General features: G+C 44.3%; 1 long non-coding RNA gene across 1 annotated transcript; it reads right to left on the bottom strand.

Moving 5' to 3' along the window:
• Positions 1-18,895: 18,895 nt before the first annotated feature.
• On the bottom strand, positions 18,896-20,538 carry LOC115638778. The gene is made up of 2 exons (XR_003997524.1): positions 19,628-20,538; positions 18,896-18,972 (listed from the first exon to the last, which is right to left on the bottom strand). It is a non-coding gene; the product is annotated as an uncharacterized LOC115638778 (long non-coding RNA).
• Positions 20,539-23,018: the final 2,480 nt, after the last annotated feature.

The raw sequence follows: 23,018 nt of genomic DNA, 5'->3' as shown, positions 1-23,018 counted from the left end.
GATCTCAGTCGATGCTACTATAATCCAATTAGTGACCATGCTAGCCCTTCATTCAGGAAGATGAATTTTATTTGCCCAGCTCTGACCCTTCTGTATGTTTTGCACGGGAGAGAGATCATGTTGATTGAACTCCAGAATGGCTTGTTCAAACTTTTGAACACTGCGGTCCAAATAAATGCTCAGTATTAGCAGCTGGGCTGAGCCCTTTTCTGCCAAGCTGCAGCCTTAAGTGAATGTTTATCACTATGTTATAAACTCCAGAAAACAGGAGAAGGCAGTGGAAGTGCTGACTCAGCCTTCGCTAAATGCCAATGATCTACAAAAGCATTAAAAGGGGAGAGGATGAAAAATAGAGTTATTTTCACTGTCCCATGAGCCCCTGCTGAAGGACACGCTGCACGCAGCACCATCATTAATATTTATGGGCACGACACCGACCCACAAACCTTGGCAATCCGAGGCGCTCCACTTTGGGAATTAATATAGCTCTGCTTGGCTGGGGTCTTGGTACAGAGGAGCAGGCAGGGGATGCTGGGATGTGCAGGGAGTTCTTAAAAAATTAGGGATTGACCTTTGGAGGGCAGGAACCATGCCAACCAACTCCTCAAATCCTTGGCCTGCTGACCAGGGCTGCTTTCTCTATTACCCTGGCACACCCAGAAACACTATCCAGACTCCAGCACCACATTTTCTGTTACCGGATGTTCCACAGTTCCTAAGCAGACCCAACAGCATGTTCTCTGCTACCTGATGCTCCCAGGCACCCAAGCCAGAACCAGTGCTGCAGTCTCCATCACAGGGAAGTTCTCTGGTCCAGCTGCCTAGCGCTATCCCTGTATTCTTAGCTTGTTGATTTGAGTAATACAGGGATCTCAAGAACAATTTGCAGACAAGCACCCCAGTAAAACCAGTCCTTGTTCATACACAAATCTCGGCCAAGCACTGAGTCATGAAGGCCACAACCTGACGGATACTGAATAAGAGCCAAGCCCCACACCCAAGACAATAATTACTGTTTATTCACATGTGCGAACATCACACACAAATACATAGCTCAGAGTGACCCATGCACCCCTTCTGAAACATACACCCCAAATATCTGGACATGTACCATTTGTGCCAGGTTGAATCTTGTTTGTGGGGGGCAGTACCCAATAATCCTTCATCCTTGCTAGGAGCTCATGCTTAGGCACCAGGGGCTACAGAGAGGGGCTAGCAGACTAACAATTCCTGATGCCCCCAGGAATGTGGGTATGTAGCTGGTGGGGTAAATAGATACTGATGACCCCCGCATGGTGCTTGCTTAGAAGCTGATCTCCAGGAGCTGGCAAATTTTGATAAAATTCAAGGGAAATAATATTATAAACCCCCCTTTTTAACAAAACTTTTAAAAATTTGAGCCATAAAATAAGCACTAAATTTTCAGAAGTGGCCAGTGGATTTGGATGCCCAGTTAGAGACATCACCTTGAAGGGTGGCTCCATTGAAGCCCTGAATGGCAAAACCTCCACTGACGTCTCTGGTGCCAGGATTTCACCCCTGATTTTCAGAAGGTAGATGGTCAGCCCTTTCTGAAAATCAGGCATTTTTAAAGACATCTCAGGCTGGGCACTCCAGTAACTGAGTTAAGCAAAATCACTGGACACTTTAGAAAGTTTAGGCTTAAAATTCCAATAAAAAATAAACATCAAAAATCAAAAAAGTTCCCACCACTAGAGAGGAGGGGAGGCAGAGGAAAAAGGGTACTGATCCAGATTACCTGAGTGGTCTGGATGTGAAGCTGAATCAACACTTGTGGGCAGGTGGACAATGCTGAAATCTCATGAGTTTGCCTTGGCTCAGGCAGGAAATGGCTGAAATCTTGTGAGATCAGTGGTTCTCTTAAGATTTCGGTGGCCTCTGAAGTAGCAAACAGGCCTGTTCCAGATTAATCTCCAACCAGGTACCAAAACCTTAAGGGCAAATGTGGCTCTGTGAATTTGAATCTCACCTACTCACACACAGTTCAGTGGGGTTTAGATTCAAGGATCTGAACTGGAGACAATGCGATTCAGCTCCATTTTGTACAGCACCTTCCCTCCTGTGTGCCAAAATGCTTTACAGAATTCAGCAGAGCTGATGGTGATGGGTCAGATTCCAAAAAGATGGTGTAGTGAGATGGTGTAAATTACAACTCTTTGTGTTCACCAGACACCCTGAGCAATCCTGGTGGAGGAAAGGTCTCTTTCACCATGATTCTCTGCTTTAACTCCTACTAGAACATAAGAGCTGCTCTCGTGAGAGCACTGAATCTACAGCACCCAGCTTAGTTGGGTCTAATCTCATTGTGCTTCCCGGCCAGTCCTGCTCACACTCAGTGCTGGCCCTTCAAGGTCTATGTCCAGCCCCATAACACACTGGAAGGTGCGTGGGGCTGCATCCGCCCTGCATCATTGCAGGCTTGCCACCATGCTGACTTCCCACTGCTGAGCACCTCAGACAGGGACGGTGGCAGCTCAAACCTGGCCCACAGAGACAGCTAGTAAATAGGGAAGGAAGGAGCAAGTTACTATAAAGTGGAATCAAGCAGCATAAGAATGGTCCTATTGGGTCAGACCAAGGGCCCATCTAGCCCAGTATGCTGTCTACCGACAGTGCCAGTGCTAGGTGCTCCAGAGAGAATTAGCAGAACAGTTAACCATCAAGTGATCTGTCCCCTGTCACTCATTCTCAGTTCCTGGCAGAGGCTAGGGACACCATTCCTGCCCATCCTGGTTAATAGCCATTGATGGACCTATCCTCCATGAATTTATCTACTTCTTTTTTTAACCCTGTTATGGTCTTGGCCTTCACAACATCCTCTGGCAAGGAGTTCCACAGGTTGACTGTGCACTGTGTGAAGAAATACTTCCTTTTGCTTGTTTTAAACCTGCTACCTATTAATTTCATTTAGTGACCCCTAGTTCTTGTGTTGTGAGAAGCAGTAAACAACACTTCCTTATCTACTTTCTCTACATCAGTCATGATTTTATAGACCTCAATCATATCTCCCCTTAACCGTCTCTTTTCCAAGCTGAAAAGTCCCAGTCTTATTAATCTCTCCTCAGATGGAAGCCATTCCATACCCCTAACTATTTTCGTTGCCCTTTTCTGAAGTTTTTCCAATTCCAATATATCTTTTTTGAGATGGGGCGACCACATCTGCAGACAGTATTCAAGATGTGGGCGTACCATGGATTTATATAGAGGCAACATGATATTTTCTGTCCTATTATCTATCTCTTTCTTAATTATTCCCAACATTTTTGTTTGTTTTTTTGACTGCTGCTGCATACTGAGTGGATGTTTTCCACTCAAGCTGGGAGGAGATGCAGCATTTCCTTGCTCTGCAAAACTCCCTTAGCCCAGCACATTTTAATAGGATTCAAGAGGGTCTTTCTTTGCTCTCCTCTATTTAGAAGTCGGCCGCATGGTCAGGAATGGCAGAACCAGCTGGGGACAGGGATTGGTTAAAACAAGAAGAAGTTTTTTCCTTTCTCTCCCAATCCCCTGCTTCAAGCATAGAGCATGGGATTTTCAAAGAAACCTAAGGGGTTTAGGCACCGATCTGCCTATTGAAAGTCAGTGGCAGCTGAGCATCCTTAGGCCCTTTGCAAATCCCAGAGTTCCAATCAAGAATCAGTTGAGCATCCCCTTTCTCCCCCCATCCCCCAGTTCATCTCCCTGGAAACAGTGACCATCTCCCCCCATACCTCTTGTGGCTGACAAGAAGCAGGACAGATCCATTCTGGATTTTGGCCTCCTTCACAGTCTCCTCTTCCCCAAGCTGCCTGGCGTTGTAGTAAAAAGTCTTCTTCCAAGAGGTGATGCCCTCTCGCACCAGTTGAGCCCGCAGGTCCATCACCTTGTCCGTGGGCTTGACAGTGAGGGGAATCAGCAAGTCCTCGTCGGCCAAGTGCACCTTAATGTGGTACCTCTTCCAGCGGGAAAGGCTCCTTCGCAAGGTCTCCATCCTCTTGGGCCTGGCAGACTGGCCAGCGTGGCACTGAGGGACATCCAGCTGTGTTGGTGAATGGCTGCGAATGAGCTTCCTGCAGTGAACACCCTACACCTCTTGCCAAACCTGTTCCTCCCAGCTGCTACGCTGCGTGCTTCACATTCCAGGGAAGAGCTCATCTCAGATACTGGCTTCCACAGACATGTGCAAAGCCTGCTGGCTGGGGAATATTTGTAGCAGTCATTTCCCACCCTGCAAATGCCATAACAATTGTAATTATATTTGCAACGGGCAAAGACTCCCAAAGCACTCCAAAGACTGGTATTTAGAGACCATAGATTGGTGGGTACATTAAAGAGCTGGAGAGCTTTAGTAAGATCCCTTCCACTAGTACTAAAATGCAGCCACCTCTGAGGTGGAACCCAGCAACTATTTAACAGTCACATTGCACCACACCATGGCAGTTTAAATCAGGAAAAGAACACTCCCTTCAGTGGAGATTAGATAGGCAGAGTATGTAATTAGACATGTGGAAATTTGGGCAGGACTTCAAAACTAATTAATACCTCATCCCATATGAAAAGTGCAATGGAATCTTAAACAACCACAATGTTCTTTGTTTCACATCTCAGCTGAGACACTGTACACTGAATAAGTGACATTCACCAGGTGCATAGGCTGTGTGTCACCCTGTGCTCCTAACACCACCATGTGGACTCAACAAGATAAATGCCACATGCTAGTTCATCAGCACTACTTCCTGTTCCTGGAGGGTGGTTCATCTGAGTAATGATCTCTCCAAGTCCTCTTAGCACATGAGAAATGACAGCATCACAAGGCTGCAGAAAAAAATGCACGTGAGCACTTCAAACAATATAGAGACCTAAACCAGAGAAGGGGGAAATTTTGCTGCCCAAACTTTTTTTTAGCAGAAAAATGCACATTTGGTGAAATCAAAACATGTTGCAAATTTGATTTAGCTTCATCAGATTGTTCCAAGTTAACAAAAAAAATCCTAAAAAATATCCAAACAAATGGAAACATTCTGATATTTTCAGTTCAAAATGACGTACCAAATTACCGACAAATTGAAAAATCCATTATTCATACAGCTGTAATCTAAATACCAATGGTAACAAACTGTCCCCTCCTAAATCTAAATATACCACTATGACAGAGGAAGTAGTCAGCGATAGGAGTCATTTATAATTGAATGTTCATCAGGGCAGTTGGTGGCAGATGTGGAAGAGAATACTTTAGAGCAAAGATCATCTAGATAAGGAAGTCGTGTTTTTTCAAAAAGATCTGGTCACGTTCTTATCTTGTACGCAATTTCCTGCAGCCATATTACATGAATAATTCTCCATGGACCCTCTTTTGTATCCAGAATAGTGTCTTTTGACCAAAGTACTGCAAGCCATTTGTCTTCAAAGACTTTGCTTTATTATACACAGCCAAATTCTCAAAGGAGTTCTGCTCCCATTTATACTCCTAAATGAACTGGCCGGATTTCCAGATATGGTGAGCACCCAGCAGCTCCCACTGAGAACAATGGAGAATCTGTCCCCCCCCGCCTCCACACACACACCCTCTCCCCTTTGAGCCCAATGGAAAATCCCAACCCCCCATTAAGAACAATGGAGAATCACTCCCACCATCCCCACTGAAGACAATGGAAGTTGCTGGATGCTGAGCATGTTTGCAAATCTGGCCAATATAATTTAGGGATCATGGTTTGATGGGGGTCAGGATGCCGGAGTCCTATTGACAGCTGTGGTACTGACTCACTGTGTATCTGTGGGTGAGTCACATCACAGCTTTGTGCCTCAGTTTCCGCTTTTGTAAAATGGGGGTAATGAAAACCTATCTGGGAGGTGGGCGGCTATTATTAGCACCTTGGATAAAACGATAACAGCACTTTTCACTGCAGTGGTGTCTTCCACTGGAGGGTTTCAAAGTGTTTACAAATATCATAAGCTCGGCAACAGCCTCAAAGGCAGGTCCTCAAGTAAAGTCAGCATAAGATCACCATTTTACAAAAGGGGAAACTGAGGCACAGAGCAGTTAAAGCCAGCTTTTCTAATTTGGGTGCCTAAAGCTAGGCAGCTAACATCTTATCTTGACACCAGGAGTCCAGAAGTCAATAGGAGCTGCTGGTGTTCAGCAGCTCTGAAAATACAACCCCTGACTTAACAGCCAAAATATGGATCTAGGAGTAAAATTCACCCCCATGCAGAGGGCCTGGTGCATCGCCTCTGTAATGGGTGAATTTCACTCTATGGGCCAAATTCACCCTTGGTGTAAAGCCATACACTTGACTTGAGTCAGAACTGATCCGTTTCCCACTGATGTCAAAGGACAGCCTCTCATTGACATGGATCAGAGCTGAATCCCTCCCCATACACCACCAAGTCTGAACACTGTGGCCAGCACCACTTGCCCAGAGGGTGCCAGGGGAAGCACAAAGCACTCTCATTTCAAAGGAGCCTGTCTGCTGTCAGCTCCTTCATCTGATTCATTCTTCTAGCCTATGTGGCAGCCTGACAACTGACAAATACCTTTCAGACAGCTCCTGTTTATTTTTAGACCTCCTCTTTCCAATTGGGCCTTGGATGTGTATCATTAAATAGAGAGGGAAAGATCGCAGTGGAAGGAAAACACTCAGATCTAGTTGCTGAGCTTTGTTTATTTTTGCCTGCAAGAAGTCTTCCACCAGCCCTTGCTATAGGGGGCTTAATTTTGGGGAAAGGGCCAACATCCCAGCCCGTGGAAGCAGAAAGTGTGGCAGAGAAGGTGGGTGATGAAATATTTAAGCTAGGCAGCCCACGCTGGGCCATGTGATTGTCTAGTGCCAGTTCCAATTAATTTTGAATTTTTCATTAAGCCATTATTAAAAGCAGAAGGACAGCAGAAATAAGGGGAATTGACTTGGGCAGTATATTAAGTACCTTAGTTTTGCCCTAGGATGTTTTATTATCTGTCTAAGGTAATTATTTCACAAGCTCCTGGTGGTTTGTGGGCTAAACAGAGGTACAGGATAAAGTTCTATGCTCTTCCCTCAAAGTTATTTTAATTTTTCTCCTCTGCTCATGTCATGTGTCTGGCCTGTCATGTCTGTCTGGAGGGCAAGACAGGGAGTCAGAGTTCTGTGACTGTGTGATAATGCATAACCCCAGCATTACTTACAAATCAAATCAAACCTTATTGACTTAAACTTTTTCCCATATCGAAGGCAAACAGAAGATGTGCAAACATCCAGGGAAACACACATTAGGAAAACAAGAAAAGCAATTTAAAGCAGGTGGGTTATGAAATACAATATATTTTTTTAAACGAAACAAAACATCAATGTTTTAAAAGTCAGGCAAGTCTCCTTGCTCCTGAAAGAGATTCATGCTCCTCTGTCATCATTTACAAAATGCCTAAAAAGAAAAATTCCCCTGTAATTTGCAACTTCAATTAGTGTAAAGAGTTTGGCCCAGTTCTTCTATAAGGGAATGGACAAAGTATGATCGGCAAGTAAATGAATTTCAGACCATATCCATAGCAGGGGAAGCCAGTAGCAAAACACCTGAGTATTGTAAAACAGGACTTTGGGAAGAGCATATGACTGGTTAAAAAGCAAATGGACATATTCTCTGCTTTGTTATGGTGGTGTAAATACAGAGTAACTCCATCAGCTTCGGTGGAATTATGCCACATTTACACCCATGGAACGTAAAAGCAGAATTTAGCCACACCAAGTCACTTACCTTGTCATCATTTAGAGTGAAATTCACCCCTATGTGGAGGGCAAGAGCAAGGACCATTAACATCCCACTCAGACCCATAGGGCTCACTGCAGTTTAAGTAGGTCTTAAAGGGTGGCTAAACCTGATGCTGGCTCTGCACACCAGCGTGAAATTCCCCCTCAGAGATGATACAAGAACCTAAGAATCATTGTATTGGTCAGACCAGTTGTCCAGCAAGGCAAGGATCCTCTGCCATCGGTGCCCAGAAAAACAAGAAGCTGCATGATACCCCAATGATGCAACACTGTCCATAGAAGTGGTGATGGGGAAGGGAGAGGAATCCCTACCTGACCTGTGAATAAATCAGCCCTGAAGCCTGAGAGTGAGAGCATACCTATGATGAGATATACAGGAATACCATGTATATAAATATCACACTGGATGACAAGACCTTGGGACAAATGCACCCTCAGGCAGGTTATATGAAAGCAGAGCCTGGCCCCTCTGATAGCAGAATTGGTACCATTGTACAGAATAATGCAATAATGAAAACATGTAACTGAAAGCAAAAATTATGTCTGTATCACATAGATCAGTGGCATAAACACTCATATACAAGCAACAAAAGGGCATGGTAACATTATAGTAAAAGAACTTTATTCTTCTAAAGAGCTTTACATATGAACATTTATATGTGTTTAACAAAGCAGCTGAGAGAAATTCTGTGCCTGCGTGTGCGGCAGGTCAGGCTGGCCTGTTGTCACATTCTCTTCTCGTCTTGGAATCTGTAAATCTATTAATCCCACTCTTCAACCCCATCCTTCATGGGTCATTGGGAGGATATGATTGCCTGCATTGCCCTCAGCATGCTCATAATACTTGTAGCTCTGCATTAAGACAATATGTACAAAGAAATGTTACATTTCACCGCTTCAGCCAGTCATCTATAGAGGTTAGGAAGGAATTTTTCACCCTAAAGCATCAGAGATTGGTTACAGTTGGAAACTGGATATAGGACAAGCTGGACAAGTGCTCCAGAGGTGGTACAAAGAATCCCCTCTTTTAGATGCTTGGCTGATAGGTCTTGCTCACGGTCTAAGTGATCACCAGATTTGCAGTCAGGAGGGAATTTCCCCCCAGGTTAGATTGGCAGGGGCCACGGGCGAGTTTCACCTTCATCTACAGCATGGGGCGTGGACTGCCTGCTGGGATCATTTGGGTATATCCAACCTAGTCAATTCTCAGCCATTGCAGAGGCTTCATGTCCTGCTGGCACTGTGGTCTCTCCTGAGCTTTGCCTATGATACACTACAGTGTAGTCTCCTGAAGACCAAAATATTTCAGTTTAACTAAAGTCATTGGGATCATTATAGGATATGTGTGAGAAATGTAATGGCCTGTGGTATACACGTGGTCAGACTAGCTGACCTAATGCTCCCTTCTGTCTTTAAACTCTATGAAATCAACGACTTAGACGTTGGCATAAAAAGTATGCTTATTAAGTTTGCAGACGATACCAAACTGGGAGGGATTGCAACTGCTTTGGAGGACAGGGTCAAAATTAAAAATTATCTGGACAAATTGGAGAAATGGTCTGAGGTAAACTGGATGAAGTTCAATAAAGACAAATGCAAAGTGCTCCACTTAGGAAGGAACAATCAGTTTCACACATACAGAATGGGAAGAGACTGTCTAGGAAGGAGTATGGCAGAAAAAGATCTAGGGGTCATAGTGGACCACAAGCTAAATATGAGTCAACAGTGTGATACTGTTGCAAAAAAAGCAAACGTGATTCTGGGATGCATTAACAGGTGTGTTGTAAACAAGACACGAGAAGTCATTCTTCCGCTTTACTCTGTGCTGGTTAGGCCTCAACTGGAGTATTGTGTCCAGTTCTGGGCACCGCATTTCAAGAAAGATGTGGAGAAATTGGAGAGGGTCCAGAGAAGAGCAACAAGAATGATTAAAGGTGTTGAGAACATGACCTATGAAGGAAGGCTGAAAGAACTGGGTTTGTTTAGTTTGGAAAAGAGAAGACTGAGAGGGGACATGATAGCAGTTTTCAGGTATCTAAAAGGGTGTCGTCAGGAGGAGGGAGAAAATTTGTTCACCTTAGCCTCCAATGATAGAACAAGCAGCAATGGGCTTAAACTGCAGCAAGGGAGATTTAGGTTGGTTGGACATTAGGAAAAAGTTCCTAACTGTCAGGGTAGTTAAACACTGGAATAAATTGCCTAGGGAGGTTGTGGAATCTCCATCTCTGGAGATATTTAAGAGTAAGTTAGATAAATGTCTATCAGGGAAGGTTTAGACAGTATTTGGTCCTGCCATGAGGGCAGGGGACTGGACTCGATGACCTCTCGAGGTCCCTTCCAGTCCTAGAGTCTATGAATCTATGAAATGGGTCATAGGTCCTATCTGACAAACAGCTAATAGAGATTTTCCTGTAGCTCAATGGGTAGGAACTGTACTTTTGGGCAGGAAGTTCTGAATTCAGAATAATGGCAAATAGGAAGCCAGGGGATTTAATCACGAGGGTTCAAAAAGGAACTAGATAAGTTCATGGAGGATAGCTCCGTCAATGGCTATTAACCAGGCTGGGCAGGAATGGTGTCTCTGTTTGCTAGAAGCTGGGAATGGGAGACAGGAGATGGATCACTTGATGATAACCTGTTCTGTTCATTCCCTCTGGTGCACCTGGCATTGGCCACTGTTGGCAGACAGGATACTGGGTCTTATCCAGTATTGCCATTCTTATGTTTTTATAAGTATGAGCCACATTTTACATAGGGGAAACTGAGCACGGATCAGTGACAGTAACTGGCCTGAAGTCACTGGCAGAGTGAGACATAGGGTCCAAGCAGCCTATTTGCTTCTCTTGCCAGAGTAGTAGATTCAATTCCATAACATGTACAATGACAATGATCATTTATTAATTATCATCACTTTGTAAATTTATATTATCATCTACCTCTTTGATTCCCCACCATCAGCTCAGCAGTGATGGCATAAAAGGGCACGGAAAGAAGAGGAGCTAGGGGAACAAATATAATAGCAATAAATAATCCCTACTCTTTATCCAGTGCTTTTTCCTCAGTAGATCTCAAAGCATTTTACAAAGGAGGTCAGGATTGTTATCCCCATAATAGATGGGCACAATTCTTAGTTTTTCAGTAGCTGTGATCACAATTTGCCACCTGCCAGGCTGTTTTCCAGCTGCCGTTTTCTTATTCTAGTATGACGTAAGAGCCAAGATGTTGCTGCGGACGGCAATACGCTCTCTTGTTTTTTTGGATAGAGACCCACATCTGGGAAAGTGCAGCACAATCATACGACTTTTCCAACCGAGCCACTTTGTCAGTGACTGGGGAGGCTTGTCTGATTCCTGGAGCTTTGTAATCTCATGCCTTGCAGACAATAAAGCCAAACAGTAAGGATTTTCACCAGTGTTTGCTGCCTGTGAGTTCATGGCTGGGAGCATGCAGACAGCAGGGGATGAAGATTCCCTCATTTGAGATTCGATTGCCCTTATCTTGCTCTGCATAACTACAAATGTTGTTATTGATCCAAAAATGACCCAGCCCTTCTTTAAATCGGGTCCCAGCATTTGACTTACTGCTCCTGTAGTCAATGCCATAGCTAATAGTACTCCATAGGAAGATGTTCTTCCATTTATTTCATCTAAAATGTAACCTGCCAGCTAGGTCATCAAATGCTGCAATCTCCTGTGCTATGGGACAGCATAAATAATCATTATGTGTATTACAGTAGCAACCAGAGACCCCCAGCTAGGATCGGAGCCAGATTGTGCCAGGGGTTTTATACACACATAAAACAGGAAGGTGCCTGCCCCAAACAGTTTACAAACGCAGTGACAGACCTTGCTTTCTACAGTGTAATACTCTCCTGGGACAGGGATCTTTCATTTATTAAATAAGAGATCCTACTGTATATTAGGGTTCCATTTACAAATATAGAGGACTAATAAATTATGAATATTTTAATAAATGGTTAATCAACCGGATAGATTGTTTGAGCCCAACAGAGTTGTTAAACTGCTGCTAAGTATGGCTTATAGCCACCTATAATACCTTCTACACATGTGCTTAAACCTAGAGCAAGTCAGGAAAAGTCTCATGAAAAATGTCAAGCTTTCAGAATTTTTCTCCATCTCAAAAAGCCACAGTCGTGAAATTTTTCATGAACCAAAAATCCAGACTTTTTTTTTTACATCAATTGAAATGTTTCATTTCAATAAATTGGAAACGTTTTGTTCAGACCTAAAATGTTCTTATTTAAAAAACACTAATGTAAAATAATGCACATTTCTAAATGAAACTGTGAGCTGCAAATTGAAATATTTCATTCCAAAAAATGTCAAAACAGGACAGTTTCAATTTTTTGTTCTTTTCTTCAAAACAAAAAGCATTCATCAAAATCAACATGCTCCTGTGCAAAGTTTTGGTCTTGGCAAATTGGCATTTTCTGATGAAAAATGTTTTGTTGAAAAATCCCAACCAACTCTATTTCTAACCAACTAGAACAGGGGTCGGCAACCTTTCAGAAGTGATGTGCCGAGTCTTCATTTATTCACACGAATTTAAGGTTTTGTGCGCCATTAATACATCTGAATCTTTTTAGAAGGTCTCTTTCTATAAGTTTATAATATATAACTCAACTATTGTTGTATGTAAAGTAAATAAGATTTTTAAAATGTTTAAGAAACTTCATTTAAAATTAAATTAAAATGCAGAGCCCCCTGGACCGGTGGCCAGGACCCAGGCAGTGTGAGTGCCACTGAAAATCAGCTCGCATGCCGCCTTTGGCACACGTGCCATAGGTTGCCTACCTCTGATCTAGAACAAACACTGTTCATGTATGTAACATGCTTATACCTGTTATTAATCACTTCTTAAAACTTTATTAATCATGAATAAATAGAACCTGAATATAAAGTGGAATTGAATAATCTCCTGTGGGAATAGGTGGATTTCCCATTGCTTAGGACATTTCAGACCAGGAAGGGTAAGAATACTAGGAAATATACCACACGGATCACAATGCTGCACTGGACACGATGTGCTATGAGAGAAGCAGATAACTATGGAGGGATAAAGGCTAAAAGTCCCTAGTTATGCTATCACACTGCCAAGCTAGTACAGATTTGTAGAATGCTTGTGCCCTAGCGCCACATAACCTTACTCTACTTTACTAATCCACAGTGCATCATCCTTGACCAGTGCATATGGAAAGCTCCCCTTTGCCCTACTCCAAAGAGGCAAGCGATCAAGAGCTCTCCATCCCCAGCAAAAAAATACAGCGCTCACGAAAAAGAAGGCCTGGTGCTGATCTCATTCACTCTGGTGCTGATCAGGACTAGCATTGCTGAAGCTAGTGGAGTTACAACCAAGGTGAACCCCAGCGTGAGATCAGAATCAGGCTCTGAAATTCCTCACAACTTCCTTGGCCCACTGCCTGGCATCAATATTGCATTGTTGGAGTTTGGAGAAATTGCATGGTGTGGGATTGAATTTAAAACTAATAGCAGCAAAGACAAACATAAACAAAAAAAGCCACTCAGATCCTGCTCTGAAAGAGCAAACTATCCTGTTTTCTGTGCACAGAGGACAAAAACTGCAAGTTTACAGAGCAAGATTTAGAGGTTACTTGGTGGAATTTTCTGGTGTAAGGGGGAAAAAGCAACCACCCACATGTTAAATGATCTAGTCAAGTGCAGACAACGGGAAGGCTGAAAAATGGATCAGGGGGAAAGTATTTTTCTGTGGTTATTTGTTGCTGCGGTTCTTTATAACTCCCCGGATCGGAGATTCATGAGCCTGAGACAGAACCCTCACGCTCTATGGCTCAGCCAGTGGCAGCTACATGACTCACAGGGCTGCCAAGCCCGGGGGCAGCTGAAAAACAAGCAAAATTGCAAAATGTCTTGCAGAAACACCAGAAATAGAGATAAATGGTTTGTCGCTGGAAAGTCTTGAAAATAACCTCCATGCCTTGAAGTAACCCCAGGCGAGGGAGAAAGCTGCTCCATCACCCCAGGGCCGGGAGAGTTTCTAGCATCCTGGGGTAGAAGGTTAAGGAAGTGCATTTCATCCACAGGCAAAACAGATTCAGAGAGGTCTTAAAAGGTGACGTGGGTAGAAATAAAGAATTTGAGTTTCTTCCAGCTATTCCAAGAGCAGCAAAATGGTAACCCAGCAATCCTGCGGCACAGGGGGAACCGGATTTGTTGATCTGTGCTGTCATCTGGTGGCCAGAAAGGAGCCTAGCAGAAGTTCCACCAGTCCCAGAAATTAAGAGCTGCAGCAGGTTCATGTACTCTAACCAGGAAAAGCTCGCCCCCCTACATCTCCTGATCCAAAGCCCATTGGAGTTAATGGAAATAGTCCTGTTGACAGAGAGGAAGGATTGTTCAGGGATTTGAACATTTGGCTGGGAATTGGGAGAGTTGGATTCAATCCCCTACACCGACTCCCTGTCTACCTCCAAGACCATCCTAGGGCATCCTTTAAGACCCTATATGCTTTTGAGGACCTGGGACTTAGATTTTCTGTGTGTCTGTAGAGTGCCAGCATAGCTCTTCTCTAAGAGTATGTGAGGTACTCAGAAGATAGGTCTGTCCACTGCAGTGAAAGACCCGCAGCTGGCCTGGGTCAGCCAACTCTGGCTTGCAGGGCTTGGGCTGTGGGGCTATAAAACTGCAGGGTAGACATTCAGGCTTAGGCTGGAGACTGGGGTCTGAGACCCTTCTTCCCCCCCAATGAGAGGGGAAGGTCCCAGAGCCCAGGTTCGTTTGAGCCCAAATGTCTACACTGCAAGGCTGCAGTCCAAACCCTGAAAACTTGAATAAACTGATCTGGGCCAGCCACAGCTGTGTTTGCGCTTTTATCACAAGGTAGACATACACACAGAGTATGGGAATAGAGGCCATGGAAGTACCATAGATCGATAGGAACAGAGACAGCTGGCTGGTCTAAAGTCCCAGGGAACTTCCCTTGGGAGGTTTTCCCCAACAGACTAGTAGAATTGGCTGTCGAGAGGTTTCCTCTGATATTCAACCTAATTTCATCCCATTCCTCCTTGGCAGATTCCCCTTGTCCCAGCCCAAAGCAATCATATCCCTTCTTGCTGTATGCACAATAGGCAGCAGTCTGATCGGATCATCTGGAGTCACTGAGAATCTCATTATTTATATTACAAGAGACCTCAACCAAGATGACATCCCAATTGTGCTAGGGGCTGTATAAACACAGGAAGAGATTGCCCTTGCTGCCAAAGATTTCACAATCTGAAGGTACAAGACAGCAAACAGAAGAGTTGTTACAGATGGTGATGTTGAAGCACAGAGAGATTAAATGGCTCACTCAAGATCAGCTTGGCTTGTTTAGCCTAACCAAAAGAAGGTTGAGGGGAGATATGATTGCTCTTTATGAATATATCAGAGGGATTAATATTAGGGAGGGAGAGGAATTATTTTAGCTTAGTACCAATGTAGACACAAGAACAAATGGGTATAAACTGGAAACTAGGAAGTTTAGACTTGAAATTAGACGAAGGTTTCTAACCATTAAAGGAGTGAAGTTCTGGAACAGCCTTCCGAGGGGAGTAGTGGGGGCAAAAGACATATCTGGCTTTAAGACTAAGCTTGATAAGTTTATGGAAGGGATGGTATGATGGGATAGCTCAATTTTGGCAACTGATCTTTGATTATCAGCAGGTAAGTATGCCCAGTGGTCTTGGATGGGATGTTAGATGGGATGGGATCTGAGTTACTGCAGAGAATTCTTTCCTGAGTGCTGGCTGGTGAGTCTTGCCCACATGCTCAGGGTTTAGCTGATCGCCATATCTGGGGTTGGGAAGGAATTTTCCTGCAGGGCAGATTGGCAGAGGCCATGGAGGTTTTTCACCTTCCTCAGCAGGGTGGGGCATGGGTCACTTGCTGGTGGATTCTCTGCAGCTTGAGGTCTTCAAACCACAATTTGAAGACTTCAATAACTCAGACATAGGTTAGGGCTTTGTTATAGAAGTGGATGGGTGAGATTCTGTGGCCTGCTTTGTGCAGGAGGTCAGACTAGATGATCATATTGGTCCCTTCTGACCCTAAAGTCTATGAGTCTATCAGACAGGTAGTCTATGGCAGAGCCAGGAATTGACCCCTGACTCCTGCATCCCAGTCCCTTAACCCTAAACTCATCTTTCCTCTCTGAGCTAAAGCAATGGGCTAAATTCTCTGCACTTTACACCACCTCCTGCTAAAGTAAATCATGCCAGGGACTCTAGCAGTGGAAAGCCCAGGGCTGGGGGAGGGGGGGACTGCAATAGTAACAGGGCTGCCACAACCTCCTATAGGCAGGGCTGACTACTGGGGGTTGCCTGTCCAGGGTATCACATTCCTTAGAGGCCTCATTTAGCAGGAGCCCAATGAAGTCCCCAATGGAAACCCCAGTTACCTCTCAAGGGAGGATGGTGGTGGAAATAGCACCTGCCCGTGCCATAAAGGTATGTGTATCCTGCCTACTCGTGATGTAAGCAGATGCAGAGGATGGAACCATCCCAGTTAGGATAAGCACAGCCAAAGTCCTGGATACATAAGCTGATGATGGAGTCACTTCTGGCAGGTCTTTCCTCTCTGCATACAGCAGGGGTAGGCAACCTATGACAGGCGTCCCGAAGGCGGCACGCAAGCTGATTGTCAGTGGCACTCAGGTCTGGGGGGTTCTGCATTTTAATTTAATTTTAAATGAAGCTTCTTAAACATTTTAAAAACCTTATTTACTTTACATACAACAATAGTTTAGTTATATATTATAGACATAGATAGAGACCTTCTAAAAATGTTAAAATGTAAGACTGGCAGGCGAAACTTTAAATCAGAGTAAATAAATGAAGACACAGCACAGCACTTCTGAAAGGTTGCCGACCCCCGACATACAGCAATACCTGCACTATTAGCCAAGAGCATCAGTATGTGTGTGGGAGGGGATTCGCTTTGCTCTGAAGCCTCAGCTATTGGCTTTCACCGACAGGTTGCCCGACCAGCTGGGACTGTCAGAAGATAAGACCATGGGATTGAGCACATCATGCCCTTTGAAACATCAGCATGGAGGCCCAAAGGGTCAGGATCTCAGGGCTCTATTCAAGGATGCAGAGATATTTCTGCTGGCTCACCAGGCAAATCCCATTAGCTCCAGCTCAAGAGTATATACAAGAAACGGTTTGAACCAGGCACAGCAAGAGAGGAGGTCTAGCAGGGAGAATCCTAAGAACAATTTTATGGATTTTATGCTTAGAGGATGAAGTTTTTATGCATTTGTTGTTTTTAACTGAACATGGCGGAAGCCCAGGAGTAGGAGAGATTGATGTTGGGATGTCAGAGCATCCATGAGAAAGAGAGAGAGAGTGCTTTGAGATCTACAGATGAGCAGCATCATATAAAACTAGGTCTTCTTATACTAGGGGAATTACTCTGTGTCTCCCTCTAATGGCTAGTACAGATAAAATATTTATGATTGCTGCTGCCTCCATTAGCAGATAGTGTCTTTTAGCTGGTGCAACAGAGGCTCATTCAGCTCTGAAAGTCTTGGGTTCAAATCTGTTTACTCCACTGGGGTCAGTTACACAGACTCGTGCTATTTTGGGAGCAGCTTTGAGTTCCCAGCTACTAGTGGCTGATTTTCAAGTGTGTTGAACACCATGGCCTGAGTTTCCAACTGGTTCAGCACCTTTGATAACCAGGCCTTGGCTGTGTTCGCACTGCGAAACAGTCCTAAGGACACTGTGAGGACTGGGATTTGTTAGGCCAGGAATAGACAACAAACCAGATCATGACTGAAGGACAGCCTTATTGGGTCAGACCAATGGTCCATCTAGCCCAGTAAACTGTCTGCAGACAGTGGCCAATGCCAGGTGCCCCAGAGGGAGTGAACCTGACAGGCAACGATCAATATATATTTGTAAACAAAAGGTACATATAGTGAGAGTTTGGGGACAGCAGGACACACATACCCATCCATCCAAAACCTTAGAAGTATGGAAATAAGTTAAAGAGAAAGCATGGGCAGTGTGTGAGCCCCTCCTTCAGGGAGACTAACCTCAAGGCCCTACCCCTTCAGACAGGCCCTGCTCCTACCGCCCCCGTCATCCACCAGAGTTCCGAGGCCAGAGGAGTCCTGGAAAAAACCCGTGAACCCCAGTGCTGGCCACACCACCAGGTTGCTGGCTGGCCCCAGCTGCCTGCTGGCCTCTGACCGGAGCTGAGCCCCCACCAGCTTCGGGGGAGAAAGAGGAGCATGGGCCGGGGCCAGGACCTGGCCTATTTTACCCACCACCCCTGAGGGAAAGATTTATGCATTCCTTTCCACCTTCATATTGCTTACACCTCTGTGCAGAACAAACTCCAGTGCCTCCCAAGCCCTTCATTTCCATCTCCAACACGTACCCAAAAGCAATACTTATGCCAGTGTCATCCCACTCATGCTCTGATGCCCAATGTTGAGACTTGCTATGCTTTTCTATCACTGATATCCACAGATCAGCACATCTGACTGTCACACATTCCATGCCCTGGGGCAGTTATTCTGCCTTCATACTGCTAAGGTTTTGTGTTGGAGGGTAAGCGATGAAGCTGGGGGTGGAATGTGTGTATCATTTTTGCATTTCTGTTGCCATTATAGTTAAAACGTTATCAAACAAACACTCCTGATGCCAAAGTGATGCTTTAGGAAGGAGTGTATGAGAAGCAGCAATATGATCAAAGGAGAGCATCTCAGAGTACATTAGATTTCTTGCAAAAGGAGTTCAAAAAAAAGTGAGCTGCTCCCCAGAAAAAATTTCCAAGACATCTGTTTTTCCTCAGCTTATTATAAATGTTCCAGAACTTCAAATTGCATCCCCTAATACGCCAGAAAATCCACAATTAGCCAAAGCTTCTGGGCCATTTTTCATTTTACCGACCCTCACTCAAAGACACCAGATAGTCAGCATTCTTTCCAGCAACAGACTGAAATTCACTAATGCAACCTTAACTATGGAGCAATTACAACTGCACTGTAATATCGTTGTCAATGGAATGGAAACGTTACAGGTGTAGGTGAAGCCCCAGGAGATAGTTGTAATAGGAAACCAAAGGAAACCTGCTGAATCGTTTTTGGTGTCAGCATCTGCTTTCTTCTTTTACTTTGACACATTTCCTGCAATAACTCTGTGGATGGAAGGGAGTTGGAACCAGTTCAACAGCGGGAATAGTTCCTGTAGGAAGAGTTTAGAGCAGAGCATGAGTTCTCAACCTGTGGGTCTGCCCTTCCTATATGGCTACTGGGAGAAAGTCCTGACTAGAGCATGGCTAGAAGAGATGGGGGGTCCTGCGAAGGCTCTCAGCAGCTTATGACTCTGCTGTCCAGGAAAACGGGCCGGAAAGACAAACTGAGGTATCAGAACCAGCGCAAACCAGGCGACCTGTATTCCCAGTCCCCACAGCTAAGTGCAGGAGGCAGCAGCACTATGGTTGCTGGGATACCACCTTGCAGGATGACTTGATTTGGTCAATGATTCTCTGCTTAGTCATCATCTTTCTCTCCTTGCCCAACATCAACATTGGATGGGGCCGAGGTCGGTTTCTTGGCTTAAGTACGTACATAGATTGCCAGCCCCTGCCTAGTCACTACCCCTTACGGGTACCTGGGTTGCACACCAAGGAGGTTGGCGTGGAACGCTGGGTTTGTGGCGTAGTGAGGGCCCACTAGCACTTAGGGGGCATGGGGCTGGCCCTGCTATTCTTTGACCCGCCAGCATGATCCACTGGCAGGAAATCCACTCAACCCTCTGGTTATTATTACAAGGCCCTACATATCCACCTGGCACTTCTACCAGAGGTGTCCTGGGCCAAAACCTCACATTTTCTTACCAGATTTGCTGCTGTGGCTGTCCTCTAGCCCATGTGTAGGTAGCTGGCAGCACATCCCGGGAGGAAAGGTGCTGTGTGAATGTAAAACAGTATGATGGTCCATATACTTCGTTCCTGTGGCGCTTTCATTTACTACTTCACCCTCTCTCTTCAAACTGATTCCAGTACTCTGTGACATCAGCTCATCTTGCTCTTACCCATGGGATTCGCTGACTGAAAACACTTATTGGGTCACCTTGTCCACTCCCCTCCAGCGAAGCCAGCACAGGATCGTTCCCCATGCTCTTTTCTCTAGTGCTTTGGCCAGTTTGGTTTGAAATGATCTGAGCAATGGGGTTTCCCCTCCCTCAACCCCAAGGAGATTACTCTGCAGGCTGCCAGCACTGGCTGGATGAAATTCACTGCTGTGCAGAGGAACCAGTTCAAGTCGGAGACACCACTCAAGTATGCTTGGAGGAATCAAAAGGACTTCAGAACCAGCTTTCCAGAAGAGATCAGCCTGTTCAAAAAGCTGGTCCTGAGAGTCACAATGGGAGCTGAACACTTCTGAAATCCTGGCCATTTTTAGCAGAGATCTTTTGAAAAGCTGGCCCCAGTTGCAATGTTGCCAAATCTTCCGATATTTGGCATTTTTCTTAAAGCTCTAGCTCCTGAAGTCACATGAATGTGAGAGAGCCTCACCTGAAAGTATCAGAGGAGGAGCCGTGTTAGTCTGGATCTGTAAAAGCAGCAAAGAGTTCTGTGCCACCTTATAGACTAACAGACGTATTGGCGCATGAGCTTTCGTGGGTGCATAGGTAAAATAGATGCAATGGTATTGTAATGGACCAATACCATTGTTAGGATTCTTTTTGTTCCTAAGTTAATTAAAAAACTCCTCATTATCCTTAACTCTGTTGGCCATAGATGTCTCCTTGTGTCCCTTGGCTTCCCTTATCAAGTTTCTACAATTCCTAACTATTGATTTATATTCATTGTGATCAACTTTCCCTTTCTTCCATTTGTTATATTATTTTTTTAATTTTTTGCAGCTGCCTTCACTTCCCTCTAGACCAGGTTGCTTCTGGAAACAAAGAATGCAGGCCATACTTACAGGATAGGGGACTCTATCCTGGGAGGCACGGATTCTGAAGAAGATTTAGGGGTCATAGTGGACAATCAGCTGAATGTGAGCTCCCAGTGGGATGCTGTGGTCAAAACTGGTAATGCAATCCTGGGATGCATAAACAGGAATCATAAGTAGGAATAAAGATGTTATTTGACCTATGTATTTGGCATTGGTGCAACTGCTGCTGGAATCCTGTGTCCAGTTCTGGTGACCACAATTCTAGAAAGATATTGATAAATTGGAGAGGGTACAGGAAGGAGCCACAAGAATGATTAAAGAATTAGAGAACATGCCTTACAGTGATAGACTCGAGGAGTTCAGTCTATTTAGTTTAACAGAGAAGGGTAAGGGGTGAGTTGATTACGGTCTGTGAGTACTAAATCTTTAATACTGGGCTCTTCAGTCTAACAGAGAAGGTATAACATGATCCATTGGCTGGACATTGAAGATATGCCTTATTTTCACTCTGAATTTGTCTATGTTTTTAATGGTGAGAGTAATTAATCACTGGGACAAGTTACCAAGAGTCATGGTGGATTCTCCATCACTGACAATTTTAAAGTCAAGATTGGATGCTTTTTCTAAAAGATTTACTCTCAGAACCCGTTTGGGGAAGTTCTCTACGTCAGACTAGATGATCACAGTGGTACCTTTTGGCCTCAGAATACATGAATCTATATCGACACTCCCACCCACCTTCACCCCCTTTGGATACCAACCACCTCAGTTGCTTAAAGTTTTTAATCTATTCCTCTACATTCTTTTCAACATTAAAGTTGTATATATCTGCATCTGTACCACTTAAGTGGAGATATTTTAAATTAAATTCCTAAGAAAACTACATACATTACACACATGCTTACACATCTGTAGCCAGGGCCAGCTGAAGAAGTCAATCCTTTAAGGGATTAAATTGGCCCAAGGAGTTTAGAACGATCTAGATCAGAGGTTCTCAAACTGGGGGTCTTGACCCCTCAGGGGGTTGTGAGGTTATTACATGGGGGGAGGGGTCACCAGCTGTCAGCCTCCACACCTAAATACTGCTTCTCCTCCAGCATTTATAATAGTGTTAGGCATAAAAAAAAAATGTGTTTTTAATTTATGAGGGGGGAGTGTCACACTCAGAGGCTTGCTGTGTGAAAGGTTCAGCAATGCAAAAGTTTGAGAACCACTGATCTAGACAGTGCAATTATTTTACAGTGTAGTTATAGTAAAGGAAAAGCACCCACCACTTGGGTTTGTTTGTGAAAAGCGAGTCTTCAAAACGTGGAGAAGTGGGTGCACATTATTAAACTCCACTTTAAAATGTCATTCAGTACCACCTGGAAACCCACTGCACTTCATTTATAAATGGAGCCACCTAGTGGAACAGTGAGAGAAATGTAGCTTTAGCCTGCAAGTGTAAACATTTTGTCTGTAATTATATGATTAGCCCTTTCGCTTGCCTGGGTGAATTTAGTTTTTTCCCCAGCTACATCAGAAACCACTATGAGATTGTAAATTGCAGTGACACAGCTGGTCTGTTCCCCGTATTCTCAAGATCTAACTCACCACTACAACAGATTTTGAGCAGGTTTTAAAAAGTTAACTTTTTTCCATTTAGCTCTTCTCTGATGACTTAAAGGTTGGAAAAGGGCTAAAATGTAATTGTCATTTTCTCCCTTCACCACGTGTGAGGGGAAATTTTTTCTACTGCAGGAAGGCCCTAGGCTACAGGTTAAATATTCAGCTCAAACACTCAACATCAACCTGGACTTGCATTCGACCTGTCTTTATAAAACTAGCAATATGCCCCAATCCTGCAACTAGCCCTGCACAATCTGATCCTTGCACTCTCAGAAAATCCCATTGACTTCAAGGAGCATTCAGGTGCCCACCTGTGCAGAACAAATTGTAGGAACAGGGCCTGGCTTTCACAAGACGTACCTTTCTTGCTCTCTGAATATCCACCAGTATTCAGACTGCCATTCTCTGGGAAGAACGTAAGAGCAACATCCATTGCACTTTCCAATATGGCTCCTCGTTTCTACTTCCAGTGAACTTGGCCCCCATACCAAGGTGAATCAGTTCAGATATAAAGATTGGCCACTTTCTCTCTTTCATTCAAAGAAACTGAAAAGGGGTTTTTTGCTCTCTGCAACTGAGTGTTAGGAGACGCTGATCGACCAGTCTCGTAACTCCTGCTAACTCAGTCATCCCTGCAGGAGTGACTCAGTCATACCAAGATTCACAGATTTCAAGGCTAGTATGGCCTATAATCATCCATTCTGACCTGCTATATAA

This window comes from Gopherus evgoodei, chromosome 22 (assembly GCF_007399415.2).
Source record: "Gopherus evgoodei ecotype Sinaloan lineage chromosome 22, rGopEvg1_v1.p, whole genome shotgun sequence".
NCBI lineage: Eukaryota > Metazoa > Chordata > Testudines > Testudinidae > Gopherus > Gopherus evgoodei.
The sequence above is the reverse complement of the archived record's forward strand: the minus strand, read 5'-3'. Positions and strand labels throughout refer to the sequence as shown.